The sequence below is a fragment of the Aotus nancymaae genome, unplaced genomic scaffold (assembly GCF_030222135.1).
Source record: "Aotus nancymaae isolate 86718 unplaced genomic scaffold, 86718_ANA_hifiasm-v0.15.2.pri h1tg000011l, whole genome shotgun sequence".
NCBI classification, from domain to species: domain Eukaryota; kingdom Metazoa; phylum Chordata; class Mammalia; order Primates; family Aotidae; genus Aotus; species Aotus nancymaae.
The window spans coordinates 82,562,030-82,575,207 of NW_026988422.1; the positions used below are offsets into that span (position 1 = coordinate 82,562,030).

The following is a 13,178-nucleotide window of genomic DNA, read 5'->3' on the forward strand; positions in this document are numbered from 1 at the left end:
CAGAATGCTGAAAGCAAATGGTACACCCAGCACCCTGTCCTTACCCACCCCACCGCACCCCACAGCCCCCCCAGCCAGGATACTGCACTGGGCTTTGCACCCCCAAAACAATGGCTGCCCCTTAAGTACTTAATGAGTTCCCCAGTGTATCTTCATGAACCCCTACAAGGCTCATATGCCTTGGATTCCGGATGGAGGATCCAAGCTGAGAGAGGTAAAGCAACCCACCCGATGACACACAGCTCACATCCATCCCAGGGCCTGGAGCGTGGGAAGTGCTCAAAATAAAACCTAAGTGAGTGTCCTTGAGCTAGCACCCCACCCTCCGGAAACGACAGGCCCCTACAGAGCTGGAGCCTCGTTCCAGTCATTCCTGTCGCCCTTCACCACCCAACACCATCTGACACATAGTAGGTGCTCAGCCAACACCTGCTAGACTGAGCTGACACAGCCCTCCCGCCTGCTGCCCAGAAAAGCCCTTAAAATTCTGCAGTCGGCACCCACCCCTTGCGTCTGTGCGGCACAGCGAGAACTGACAATTCTTCCTAGATAAATATCTGGAAAGAAGTCGGGAAACAATTAAAACTAGAAGCTAATAAATGATGAAGAAGCCCACGAGCCAAGTCCTGGCCCACTTCCCAGTCTTCATTCATGCATCAAAAAAACCCCAGCGGTCCGAGGCTTCGAGAGGGCAGCTGGGCGGTGAGGCTGTCCGGCCTAATATAAATGGGAATTAGATAGGATCGAAGGTGCTCGTTGCATTCCCAACAGCAAACAGCATCTCTCAATGCTGCCCCGCAGGCCCACGTCTCCCCAGCCAAGCCCCCTTCTCGGGGAACACATGACAGATGATCTTGTAACCAGGCAACCAGGGGAGGAAAGCTTCCAAAGTTCCTCCACACGAGCGAGGCCAGCGGCGTTCTGATCATGGGTGACTGGGGCACAGCACCGTGATACCTTCTGTGGACCTGAGAAAAACAGGGCTGGCCCTGCACTAGCCACTCCTCCAATGTGAAGACCTCAATGTCCCAGCATTCTTCCCTTCCCTTCCTGACCCAGGCCAGCCAGTCCATCTTTCAGGGAGATAGCTCCATGTCCCCAACAATCCTGGTCAAAGCTGTTCCCAGCGGGTTTAAAACCTAAGGTCCTAAGCCACAGCCTTCCACAGCGGCTTTCCCCTGTCGGCGGCTATCTTGACAGATGCCCCCAAGATTCCAGGGAGTAGAAGCCTCAGAAGTTCCACCGGTCTGCTGCACACTGGGTGAATGTTCGCCCACCATCAGAGGGGATACCTGTGTCCATCAGAGAGGGGACCTTGCAAAAAACCCACCCACTCAAAAAATCAAATGCTTGCCAAGGCCAAGTGATACACCTCGCACGCCCAGCTCATTCACACGAGCGCCTCCTAAGCCAGCTGTTTCCTCAATCAAGGCTGCACAGGATCCTCACCAGTTAGGTGGGTCTTACGATTATCACATGGTGATGTTGAGGCTCGGGGCTAGAAGGAGGAAAGGGAACATTGACCGAGAACCTTCCATGTTCCCGTTCCTTCCATGTTGGGAACCAGGCCCAAAGGATTCACACACATAAGCTCAGGGAGTTTATTCTCAGACCTGGAAGCATATCCACTTTGTTACAGGTGAAGGAACTGAGGCCCAGCACCAGACCAGAAGCCAAATGCATGCCTTTCTCCCGCCCCAGCCTGCACCCTTCTCAGGCTACACAACAGAGCCCTCTGCTAACGTCGTCTCACTTTAGGGCACCGTCTAGGGATACCGTTGGTGGCACTGGGTCAGAATCAATGAGAGATGAGTAAGAAGAGGACCCCAGGGTAGAAGGGCACACCTACGGGGACCCAGTGTGGGCCAGGCACCGCCCTAGGGCCCAAAGACACCCCCAGCCCCTCTCTTGCCAGTCAGCTGAAGTCACTATGCAAAGCAGGGTCCCCCCACTCTGGATTCAGGGCAGAGCTGTCATTTTCTTTCTTTTCAATATTCATAGTACCCTTAATAAAGAAAATGAGAGAAGCTGGAAAATTGAAGATTGGAAAGAGAATCTTTTTTTCACGAGGCAAGCCTCTCGTTCATTCCTTTGGGTTCAAAGGGTGGTGAGGGGCACTCCAGGGAGGAAATGAAGGCTTGCTGTGGGGAGGAGGATTTGCCTCACATCTAAAAAGGCTCTTCTGACAACGCCATGATCCACACCCCACACGCACTCTTCCTTGCTGCATGAATAGAATATGATTATTTCTAATGTCTCTATCTGAAAGGAAATGACCACAAATGAGGCAGACGGATGGCTGGAGCGGAGACTCAGAAATGGAGGCCATCAACTGGACAGCTGGGCGCAAGGGAGACATCCTCACCAAGTGTCCCCCTTTCTAGGTCATGCACCCCCAGCCCCAGAAGAGGACAGCAGACTCTGCTATACAGGCCCCTGACTTCCAATATAAAGCCACAAGCAAAGTATGGAAATCAGAGCAATAGAGAGCCGATGCCTCCCAAATGCACAGGACACTGGCTGCATCGGGAAGCCATCCATCACAGCCGGCTGACACCCATGGGCTTAGCGCGCATCCCCCGATCCATCGAAGGGCTGGATGGTTTTCTGGGAAGTGGGAGGAGGAGCTAATGAAACCACAAGCTTGGCAGAGGCTGCCGACACAGGGTGCCCAGCTGGAAACTTTTCTTTCCACTGAGCAAAAGTCACTACAACTTTTGAGATCCATGTCACTGCACTGTCTGATTTTCAAGGAACATTTTATTCCTGTAGAAACCTTTACAGGTGCAGACAAGGATACAGAAGAAACTATAATCCACCACAATAACTTCTCTTACAATGTCGATGTTTCCTTTCGGTCCCTTTCCTATGGATTCAGACAGACAGGAACACAGAGACATCAAACAACTGAGCTCTTGCTATATACAGCTGTGATTTGTGCTTGACATTTTCCCACATCACTAGAAACACCTTGACATCCTTATTTTCAACTGCTGTGTAATGTTCCATCCTATGGCTGGAACATGTTTATTTCACCGTTCTCCTCCTCGTGGAATCTGCTTGTTTCCAATTTTCCACGATTATAGGGACGCTGCAGGTATGTGCGTATGAGCCTATGCGTGTCCCTGGTTAGTCTTCGAGCTGTGGTCCTGGAGTTCCCCGATCAAATGGTATGAAAGGTCTTGAGACACGTTCTCTCAAGCCATGCCCCCAGCCTTCCAAACAGAGTGCACCTTGCAAAGTGCACTGCTTTACACTCAACCCCAACAGCCCCATCTGGGCTAATCCCAACTCACGAGAATACCTGTGCCACCCCGCCCCGGTCAGCACAGCAAAAATCTTCCCACTTAATCAACAGTTTTAGGAAACTGTTCGGTGGTTGGGGCTGGCAGGCTTCTGACTCTCTGCGTTCCTCCCAGGCTGACTAGGTCAGCCGTCCCCAAGTGCACCCCAGGCCAGTAACACACCAGAGCCCCTCGCGCAGGCTCCACAGACACCACTCGCTCACCGCGGAAGGATGCTTTGAGCAGGGCCATTGTCCACAAACAATCATTTTTTAAAAAAACAAACAGAAAGGAAGCATCGCTGATACTTTTGCGATACTTGTTCACTTCCTGAAAATGTGAGATAATGAATAAAAATGTTCATTACTGAATTATTCGCTTTTCCTCCCTGATCCACGTCCTGGTAATTACCGTGACCAGCCTAATAAAAACTGCTACAAACCGAAGGTCAACTGGCAGTTAGAAGTGTTCATTTTCATTTCAATGTATTCATCTCTGGCTCCTAATGGCCTCATTTTCTCCCATGCTCCTTAATAAATACCACTGAATTACAGGTTAAATAGCTAAATTAAATTATTGCAATTACAGCGTGCAGAGCCCTGAATCTGGGTTTACCTTTCCCAGTTCAATTAGAGGCGAAGTTTCAACAGCCGAGGAATTCTGATTGCTGTCAATATTCTCAATGGCTGAGAATCTGCACAGACGCCCAGATATTTGGTGAGAGGGTTCTTTTCCCCCTTCTTGTTTCTGAGGGGCTGATTGGAGCGCTCTCGACTGAAACAAAATCACACAATCAAAAGTGGTTTTTGGAAAGCGACCACAAGGCATAATTAATTCTTTTTGACTGAAAAGGGAGAAGACTTAGCAGGGTTCTGGCTAAATGCTCTGTATGTGTATGTGCGTGTGTGTGTATGTGCGTGTTTGTGCGTGCGTGTGTGTGTACACAAAAGAAAAATCCCCGTCCTCTAAAGGGGAAAATACATTTCAATAAATACAGACCCTCTGTTTTTCATGCCACCGGCCCACCATTACTTGACGGGTCCACATTAAAGAACTTCCTCATTATTTAAATATATTCGAACGCTTGTTGCTATTGCCTCGCCACAGGATTAATTATCCGGCATCCCTTATAAGACAGAGTGTCTTAATAATACAGTGTGCCTGAGAAAAAAAATCCTTGCCAGTTCTGTTTCCCCAAATCCCAAGATGTGAGAGTCTATTTCTTGTGAAAGAGCTCCCCCTGACTTCTCCATCCCTCGGCTTCGAAAGGCACCACATTCCGCCACAGACGGGGACTCTCGTCTTTTTTTTTGAACAGTCTTATTAACACACATCACGGGTGCACAGTGAAACCCCACGAGGCCCACCGTGAGCGTTTGGGAATCCAGGACGCTGCAGGGGTCTGCAGCTAGGAGAAGAGCCTGCTGTCCTGGTGCAGGAGCACAGGCGCTGGTCAGCCTCGAGGGAGCTCAGATTCCACCCAGCATGGGCAGAGGAGGGGAACTGGGCTGACACCCCATTTGGAGCTCTGTCATTCGCACTCAGAAAGCCCAGGGCCACGCCAGGCCAAATGCTACGAAGCTGATACTGATGGCTGGAGCCAGGAGATGTGGGCAGTGCAAGGCGTCTGCCGACATCTGGAAGCCCTCCAACCACGACAGGCCTCCTCTGGGGACCTGGGCATCTGCCCTTCAGAGAGGTGAGAAAATCTCTGCCTGGGCCCAGGATGCCACTTTGCCCATGAGAGAAGGAGGCAGGGCATCTCTCTTCATACCACATGGCCTACCCATCTGGACCCCCTGCCAATGCCAGCTCCAGGGCTGGGTCACAGTCCCCCATAGCCACATGTCCCTGGCATGGGGCAGGAGGCTGGCATGGCCACTGCTGGAGCTAACCCAGGATGGAATGAGAACCGGCAAGTCCTGGACAAGAAGCTTCCAGAGGGTAGAGCCTGCATGTGGCTCCCCTCCTGGCCGGGGGCCCTCCCCCGAGGGCTGGCACAGAGCGGCCCCTGGTCAGTATTTGCTGACTCAAACTGCATGGGAAGTGGCCCCCCAGAGGTCCATAGACTGGCCAGCCTCCCTATCTTTTATCCTCCCAGACCAGATGTTGCTGGCTTCGGGAAGTGGTATAGCCAGACCCGGCGTGGGGAGAGAAGCCGGGGCACCAAAACAGGTCAGACGGTGGACACACAGCACCCCCACCAGGCCCCCAGCATTTTCCTAAGGGCGGGATCGAAGCCGCAGAGCACCCACTTCTCCGAGGGAAGTGGCCCGCTGCCCGTGCAAATCCTTTCTACCAAGGAAAACACAACCCTCGCCAGGGATTTCTCACCCTGGAAGCAAAACCAAAGCTCATTGTAAAGAACGCCTGAAAAGCAAATTGACCCTCACCGGCTGAAGAGCGGCCAGTAGTTAAAAAGTTGTCACACACAATTAACAGTCCAAATACTGTTTTAAGAGAGGGTGGGACACAAATGGTGACCAGCTAATGCTCTCCCTCTCATCTAGAGCCTGATGAAAGCCTGTGACAACCTGAATCACTGCCATCATCATCATCATCATGCCACAGGAGGCTTCCTCCCTGCTTAGAGATGAGAAACCAGAGGCTCAGAGAGGTGGAGTGACTTGTCCAACGTCACACAGCCAGAAGCCCCCACCTCCCATGACAAGGCTGCTCCCTAGGGCAACAGACCTGACCCCGGTCCCTGTCCTGGCCCTGAGTTCTCTCTGCTCTGCCACCAGCAGCCACCCAGCTGTCTCTCTGCACCCCGTTCCAGGTCCTGGTGCGGTCCCGGCACATCCCAGAAGTGTCTCCTTGCCCATACCCAGCACGGACATCCCCTCTGCCTTGCATGGCCACCCCTCCACCGTGCCCACACCTGGGAATGTCTTTGCCTCCTTCACGTCTGGGCTCAGACTCCCTTGCAGAGCTCCTGGCCTTCCTTTCACCGTCCTTCGGTGGCCTCACACTACTCCTGGGCTCTATGCTGGGGTGCTCCCAAGGGGCTGCACCCTTCCTCTCTATTTCTGGTGCCTAGAGCAATGCCAGGCTCCAAGGAGGTCCTTGAGCACACACCAGGCAGGAAGGAATTGGGGCATCAGCCAGAAACACTAGCTTCTTTTTTCTGGCTCGCTCTATTGCCCAGGCTGGAAAGCAGTGGCTTGATTACCACTCACTGCAGCCTCAACCTCCTGGGCTCAAGCAATCCTCCCCACCTCCGCCTTCCAAGCAGCTGGGATTATAGGCACGCACCACCACACTCAGCTGATTATTTATTTGCTTATTTGTTTTGTGTACAGACGGGGTCTCACTATATTGTCCAAGCTGGTCTCAAACTCCTGGACTCAAGCCATCCTCCCACCTCAGCCTCCCAAAGTGCTGAGGTTACAGGCACGAGCCACCGCACGCCCAGCCATTGGCCTCTTATAAGCACCAGAGTTACTTGTTTCTGGTGAAACCTTTGCATGTGGTAGGAGCCTCTAAGGGTTCTTTTTTCCTGCTTTTTCTTTCAATAGGCCCATCCCAGGAGGAGGACACATGCCCCTCCCAGCTTGCCAGCTCACCTCACTTCCTTTAGAGAAGGTGCTGGGTAGCAATTTTGTGATCAGCTGAAAATGTGCCTTGAAATGGAAGAGGACAGCCCAGCCCTGGGCCAGAAATGACAAACAAGAGAGCTCCCTCCTGAAGCCATGCCGCATTGCAAGGAGTGCCGCTGAGGACTCCTGGAGACGGGCGAGAAAGAGAGGGAGGCAGGGCGCACAGAGCCCTGGGGAGGAGGAGAGGCCACCAAAGGCCGCTGGAGCCCAAGGCTAACAGTCCTCATGGCTGCAGGGCGGTCTGACCTCCGCGGCCCCAGCTTCATTCAGCCTCGCCAATGGCAGGGAACAGCGAGGCCGCCTGGAGCCGGCAGAACAAGGCTGGGGTCTCATGAAGCGCTGCCCCTGCTGAGTGACCCAAAAGTGTCCCTTCTTCTCTCCGGGTTCGGGTCTCTGGTCAGGAAGGGAGTCAAGCCAGGAAAATCCAATTCAAACCTCCACCAAGAATCCAGGGCCTCATGGCCCAAGTACCCTGGGGTCGGACGGCAGGTGAAAAGCTGTTTCCACTAAGAAATACGCAGGGTCCCCTCATCCCTGCTCTCAGCTGTTCACTGTCCACACCACCCTGTGGGAAGAAGCTGGGCCTTTCCACACCCTACCTCAACTCCCACCTCCCTGAAGACAAACTGAGGTGCTGGCTTTCCTCAGCCACAGACCTGGAAAGGCAAGAGCCACTCCACTGCCCCATGTGTTCCCGTTCTCATCCCCCACGGCTCCAGTGAGCAGAACAGGCCTAGGCAGCCACATGACCTGGCACCAAACAGAAGGTCCCCACCAGGCTCAGATCTGCTCCTGCAAATCCCATCATCAAGGAAACGGCATGTGAAGCCCCAGGACAGAGAGAGACGTCCCAGATGAAAAGCTCTCACCTGACACGCTGGCACGCATGTCTGGGACCAGCAGGACACCGACACTGAATCCAGAACTTTATTTCATAAGGGCGGGTTCAAAGAGGCTAATGAAAGAAAAGGTGCGCCGAGATCCGTCAGTGAGGACGAAGAAGTGGCTTTGGAATGTTCACTGGCCGAACCGCATTCCCTAAGCATCTACTATGTGCCAGGCACTAAGGGGGTCCTGGGAAGGTCCCTACCCAAAAGGAATTCATTCATTCACTCATTCATTCAGTGAGCCATTCTTTACTCTGTCATTGCACAAATGGGCCTGGAAAGTGTGTCCCCTGGGCCAAGCTCCGTGCTGGACAAGAGAGGACGTGGCTATGATGCCAGACACCGGAGGCAGCATTACAGCCCAGCACAGTGGGGCCTTAACTCAGATTGGGACAGAGGGCTGGCAGGGCACAGAAGGGGGCAGCCACCTCCCTCTCAGTGCCTAGTTAATTTCATCACAGCGCCCTACGCCCCTCCAAATCCCTACCTCTGAGCCAAGGAGCGTCATAAGAAGGTCAGCAGTGCCCAGGACGCCATCAGCCCCCAGGTCCCCCAGGCCCTTGAAATAGAAAGTCTTCCTCCCCGTGGTCTCCCAGCCACCACCCCCCACCCCCAACCTTCCAGGCTCTACTCAGTGCCCAAAGCATGGACGTTCTCCCTGCTCAGTTGGAGCCTGGCCTCGGAGCGGAAAAGCCTGCCTTGGGGGTAGTGACCAGCGGTGGGCCAACCTAAAGGGCTCACTAAGGAGCCAACCTGTGACCCATCACTGGGCAGGTTGCAGCAGACGGGATCCAGGCACCAGCTGCCTGGTGGGCCTCTGGTGAAGTCTATGGACTCATCTTTCCATGGGGTCTGGAATGAAGGCCTCTCTCTCCCTGGGGTTAGTGCAGAGAGGCTAAGACACCTGTAACCACCTAACAACCGCCCCACACCCCGCACCCACTGGCCTGCGCCTGAGCGCCGAGCTCCGTCTGCAGTGGCCAAAGGCATTTTCACCGCCCAGCAGCCTTGGGGTAGAGGGTAGGGAGGCAGGCAGGGGGACTCAGAACCTTGCTCTCCCAGCCCCATCCTTCACCCCAACAGTTCACAGGGAGGTGGGAGGGGGGACTCACCAACACCCCCCCCAATCCCACACCGCTCCACCGACTCCCTGCCCGTGCCCAGCAGCCGCTCAACCCATGGGCAGTCTCTGGACACCTCCCGGGGGCCGGGCCAGTGCTGGGCATCTGGGAGCCTAACAAGAGTCTAGAACCTTCTCCCTCACCAATAACGTCCCTTTTCCTCCACGCCCAGGCAGATCGATAGCGAGAGCTCAAATGGTAAAGACAATGTTCTAGACAAAACCGAGCCACAGTGCCTTCCTTGCGTCCTTGGGTGTCTGAAGGCTGTCATGAAGGGCTACTGCATTCCTCATTCAGAAATGTTAAAAACCTAAAGAAACTCATAAACATACCCACAATAGGGCCACAGGGGCAAAGCAAAACACAGGTGTGCAACTTGGGGCCTGAATTCAGCCCACTTGTGTGGCCACCCCATTACAGCCTGTGTCCCCGGTCCTCGGATCGAGGGCTATCTGGGACAGGACAGGTGCGCCAGGTCCCAGACCACCTGTGGGCAGGTGTCAGGGAATGTACCTCCGGCAACATTACTTTGAAAGAGAGGATAAAATGACCCCTACTTAATGGAAACAGCTCTTTCAAAATAGTAGGAAGAGGGGATTGAAATAAAACAGGCCCTTGAAGGAACTGTAGGGCCCTCCTGGGCTGGCAAGAGAGAATTCTATAGCTGGTCATGATGATGGTTCCATCCTACCCGGCCATTTCTTCATGGAGGTGTGGCCACAGGCTCTCAGACCCTGAAAATAAGCATCCAGGGACAGTCCCTAACTGAGATGGCCCAGACGGGCGGGGCCCATGAAGGAGACGCATTCACCCTGGGTGCCCCACAGATTTGATAGTCTGGGAAAATTCGAGGACTCTCCCAAAAAGCCTCCATCTCCCACTTCTACAATGACGGTTAAATGCGTCCAATGACCAGGCACTGGCTACGCCAGCGTGCCAGGAAAGGGGAAGACTGGTGTGATGACCTCCCATGTGCCACCCTGTCCTGGGCGCTCTGTGAACTTTGCGATGCCTGAGATGAGCTCCCTTTTACAGAGGAGGAAAAAGAAGCTCAAAATTTGACAGGATCTTTGAAGCATCCCCTCAAACCCCCAGCTTTGTGGAATGAGGTCAGGAATATGCAAATAAACAAAGTACATGGTAAGGAGCAGAATTCCCGGAAAGTTCTATTCCCACATTTTACCTCCAAAATTAAAAGAAAATACCGACACACATACCAGTTCCTGGGAACGGTATGGTTCTTAACAATGGTGGACCAAATCCAGACAGTCGAAAGTCACTTCCACCAAGGTCTTCCTGCAAAGATCTCTCCTTGCAGAATCAAGTTGCTGAAGGAAGGTTAGCTCCAAAGAGGCAGCCCTTTGTAACTGGGGGGTGGGAAGGGAGTCTTGTGGGAAGGGAGCCTGAAGGACCCCGGATACCCTCAACAGAGGACCAGGGCTTTGGGGAGGGAACACCTGAGCCAACGAGGTTCATCCAATAGAGGCCAGGACCAGAGACTTCTGGACCAGACTCTCTCTCTCTCCAGGAGCAGAGGCAGAGGTCAGTCCAGGGATGCAGAACAAGAAGATCTCAGCTTCCGCCAGAGTCAACAAGGGAAGAAGTCACAGTCATCCATCAAGGTAATACTCACTCTCTCGTGGGGCCCACGAACTACGGGCCTTGGATGTACGCCTGTTTCTATAAACAAAGTTTTATTGAAACAACAGCCACAACCTGTTCATTAATTGTCCACGGGTACTCTTGCACTACGATGGCAAACTTGAATACAGTAGTTCCCTGTTACCCACGGTTTTACTTTCTGGGGTTTCAGTTACCTGAGATCAACCAGGGTCCAAAAATAAATAAATGGAAAAGTCCAGAAATAAATGATTCATCAGTTTTAAACTTCCAGCCACTCTGAGTAGTATGATGAGATCTCACACCGTCCCGCTCTGTCCCCCACCAGGACCTGAATCTTCCCTTTGTCCAGTATATCCGTGCTGTGGACGCTACCTGCTCGTTAGTCACTAGTAGCTGTCTCAGGCATCAAATCAACTACGGCAGTGTCGCAGTGCCTGTATTCAAGTCACTCTTATTTTACCTAATAATGGCCCCAGAGCACAAGGGCAATGATGCTAGCATATTGTTACAACTGTTCTATTTCATTATTAATTACTGTTGTTAATCTTTTACTATGAACTATTACTCTTTCTTTCATAAGTGAATCAGAAATCACAATATTTCCATTTTTGCGAAGGCTGCCAAGAAGCTCAGAGATCAACTCTAGGTTTTTTTTTGTTTTTGTTTTTTTAAAGCCTACAGCACCCGGTATTCCCTGGCGGTCTCCCATCCAAGTACTAACCAGGCCCAACCCTGCTTAGCTTCCGAGATCAGATGAGATCGGGCGCGTTCAGGGTGGTATGGCTGTAGACCAACTCTAGGTTTTTATGTAATGTAGGTTACTAGGGCTACCTTTTCTGTCCCTGGATTGCATGATTCTCATTATTTCATCACCATTTTAATGCTTCTATTACTGGTTTACTTAAAGCAAGAGTCTTCAGACTCCTTTTATTATGACGTAAACGATAAAGAAAGAAAAAATAGATGAGGACCCAACAGCCGCTCCAGTTCAGGGGGCCCTCTGTACCTTGATGAGCCTTTGCAGGCCTCACGCTCAGAACTCACCTGGCCAAGGGCGCCTTATCCCTTCCTTTCCAATCTAAACTCCCTCTAGCTGAGCCCTTGGGAATAGAAAATCCCAACAAGGCTGGGGAGCTTTAGGCACTCACCTCAGTCACTTCTAGTCCGCTTCCTGCTTCTGGGGGGCAAGAGGGCTCCAAAAACACCCCTATTCACTCAGACCCTGATTGACCTACTGGGCACCCTGGGTGCTGGGACCGGAGCTAGAGGCATCAGGCACAATCCATGCCCTGGAAGCCTTCACATTCCACACACAGAGGATGTGACGTGACCTGATCAGGTGCAGGTGCAGGTGCTGCCTGGGGGAGGTTTTCCCAGAGAGTAAACTCCTTCTGCTGCCTGGGGAGGCCAAGGGCTTGCTGGGAGGAGTCCAGCCAGGCCAAAGGGCAGAGGCACCGAGGGCCCAGCAAGGAGCCCAATGGATCAGAGCCCAGCTGCCAACAATGGCAGCCCTAAAGGGGCTCCGGCAGACCCTGTCCCCAGATCCCCCTGGAACTGAGCTCCCACCAGCTCGGTGGCCCTGGGCAAGTAAGAGGCCCCTGAGTCTCCATCTCCACACACCAGCAGAGCAGCGTTACTAGAAGCACTGGAGCGAGCAGGTGCACCATGCCCAGCATGGAGTGAGTGCTTTGTAAATGAAGGCTATCCCAGGAGGCCGGGCTGGGCGGTGGACGCAGGGCCCTGGGAGCTGAGTCCACTAAGTCCCAGGGCCATGCACGTTGCAATGAGGAGTCTACTTTCCCACGGGGATGCCTGAGAGCCCAGATGTGTTTTTTTGTTGTTGTTGTTTGTTTTGTTGTCACCCAGGCTGGAGTGCCTGGGTGACAGATCCCGGCACACTGCAACCTCCACCTCCTGAGTTCAAGTGATTCTCCTGCCTCAGCCTCCTCAGCAGCTGGGACTACAGGCACACACCGCCACACCCAGCTAATTTTTGTATTTTTAGTAGAGACGGGGCTTCGCCATATTGCCCAGGCTGGTCTTGAACTCCTGGCCTCGTGATCCACCCGCCTTGGCCTCCCAAAGTGCTGGGATTACAGGTGTGAGCTACTGCGCTCGGCTGAGCCCAGATGTTTTAAAACAAGAAGTGAGAGATCCCGTCCCTCATCCTTTTGAGAGGCACAGTTTGCACAAAGATGGGCCCGCTCAGGCCTGGCATCCCTTCCCCCACTAGAAAAGCCTGGTGTGGTCATTTAGGCCACAGCCACAGGGCCCTCGGACCTCCCTGAGCCCAGATCCCAGGCATGGACAAGGACCGTTCCTCCAGAGAGCACAGCATTCAGGGCTGCAATCCCTGCTAATCACCACGTTATTTACTCGGAGTTTATTAGGCAGTTGCCGCCACTGGCTGTTGGCAGGCTCTGATATTTACACCTAGCTTTCCTGAGGTCTCCTGAAGCGCTGAAGTCATAAAAGGGCCATTCCTTCTAGCTGCAGACAGGGAAGCTAACCCAAGCAAGACCGAGCACGGGGCTGCGTTTAACAAGAGGAAAGGGGCCTTCGTGTTCCCTTTGGCTTCAGACTTGATTCTAGCTAATAACGCTGCCTTCCTCCCATCCAGGCAGGCTCAGGGCAGGGCCCCTTCACAGAATCCGCTGGACCCTT

The 13,178-nt window shown here is 53.1% G+C and overlaps 1 protein-coding gene and 1 non-coding gene across 5 annotated transcripts in view; both read right to left on the minus strand.

Moving 5' to 3' along the window:
* The window catches only part of BCL11B (BCL11 transcription factor B), a 99,826-nt gene that overhangs the window by 24,341 nt on the left and 62,307 nt on the right, over positions 1-13,178 (minus strand). The gene's annotated exons all lie outside the window — the stretch shown is intronic.
* Positions 11,187-11,305, minus strand: LOC135274317 (5S ribosomal RNA). The gene has a single exon (XR_010342168.1). It is a non-coding gene; the product is annotated as a 5S ribosomal RNA (ribosomal RNA).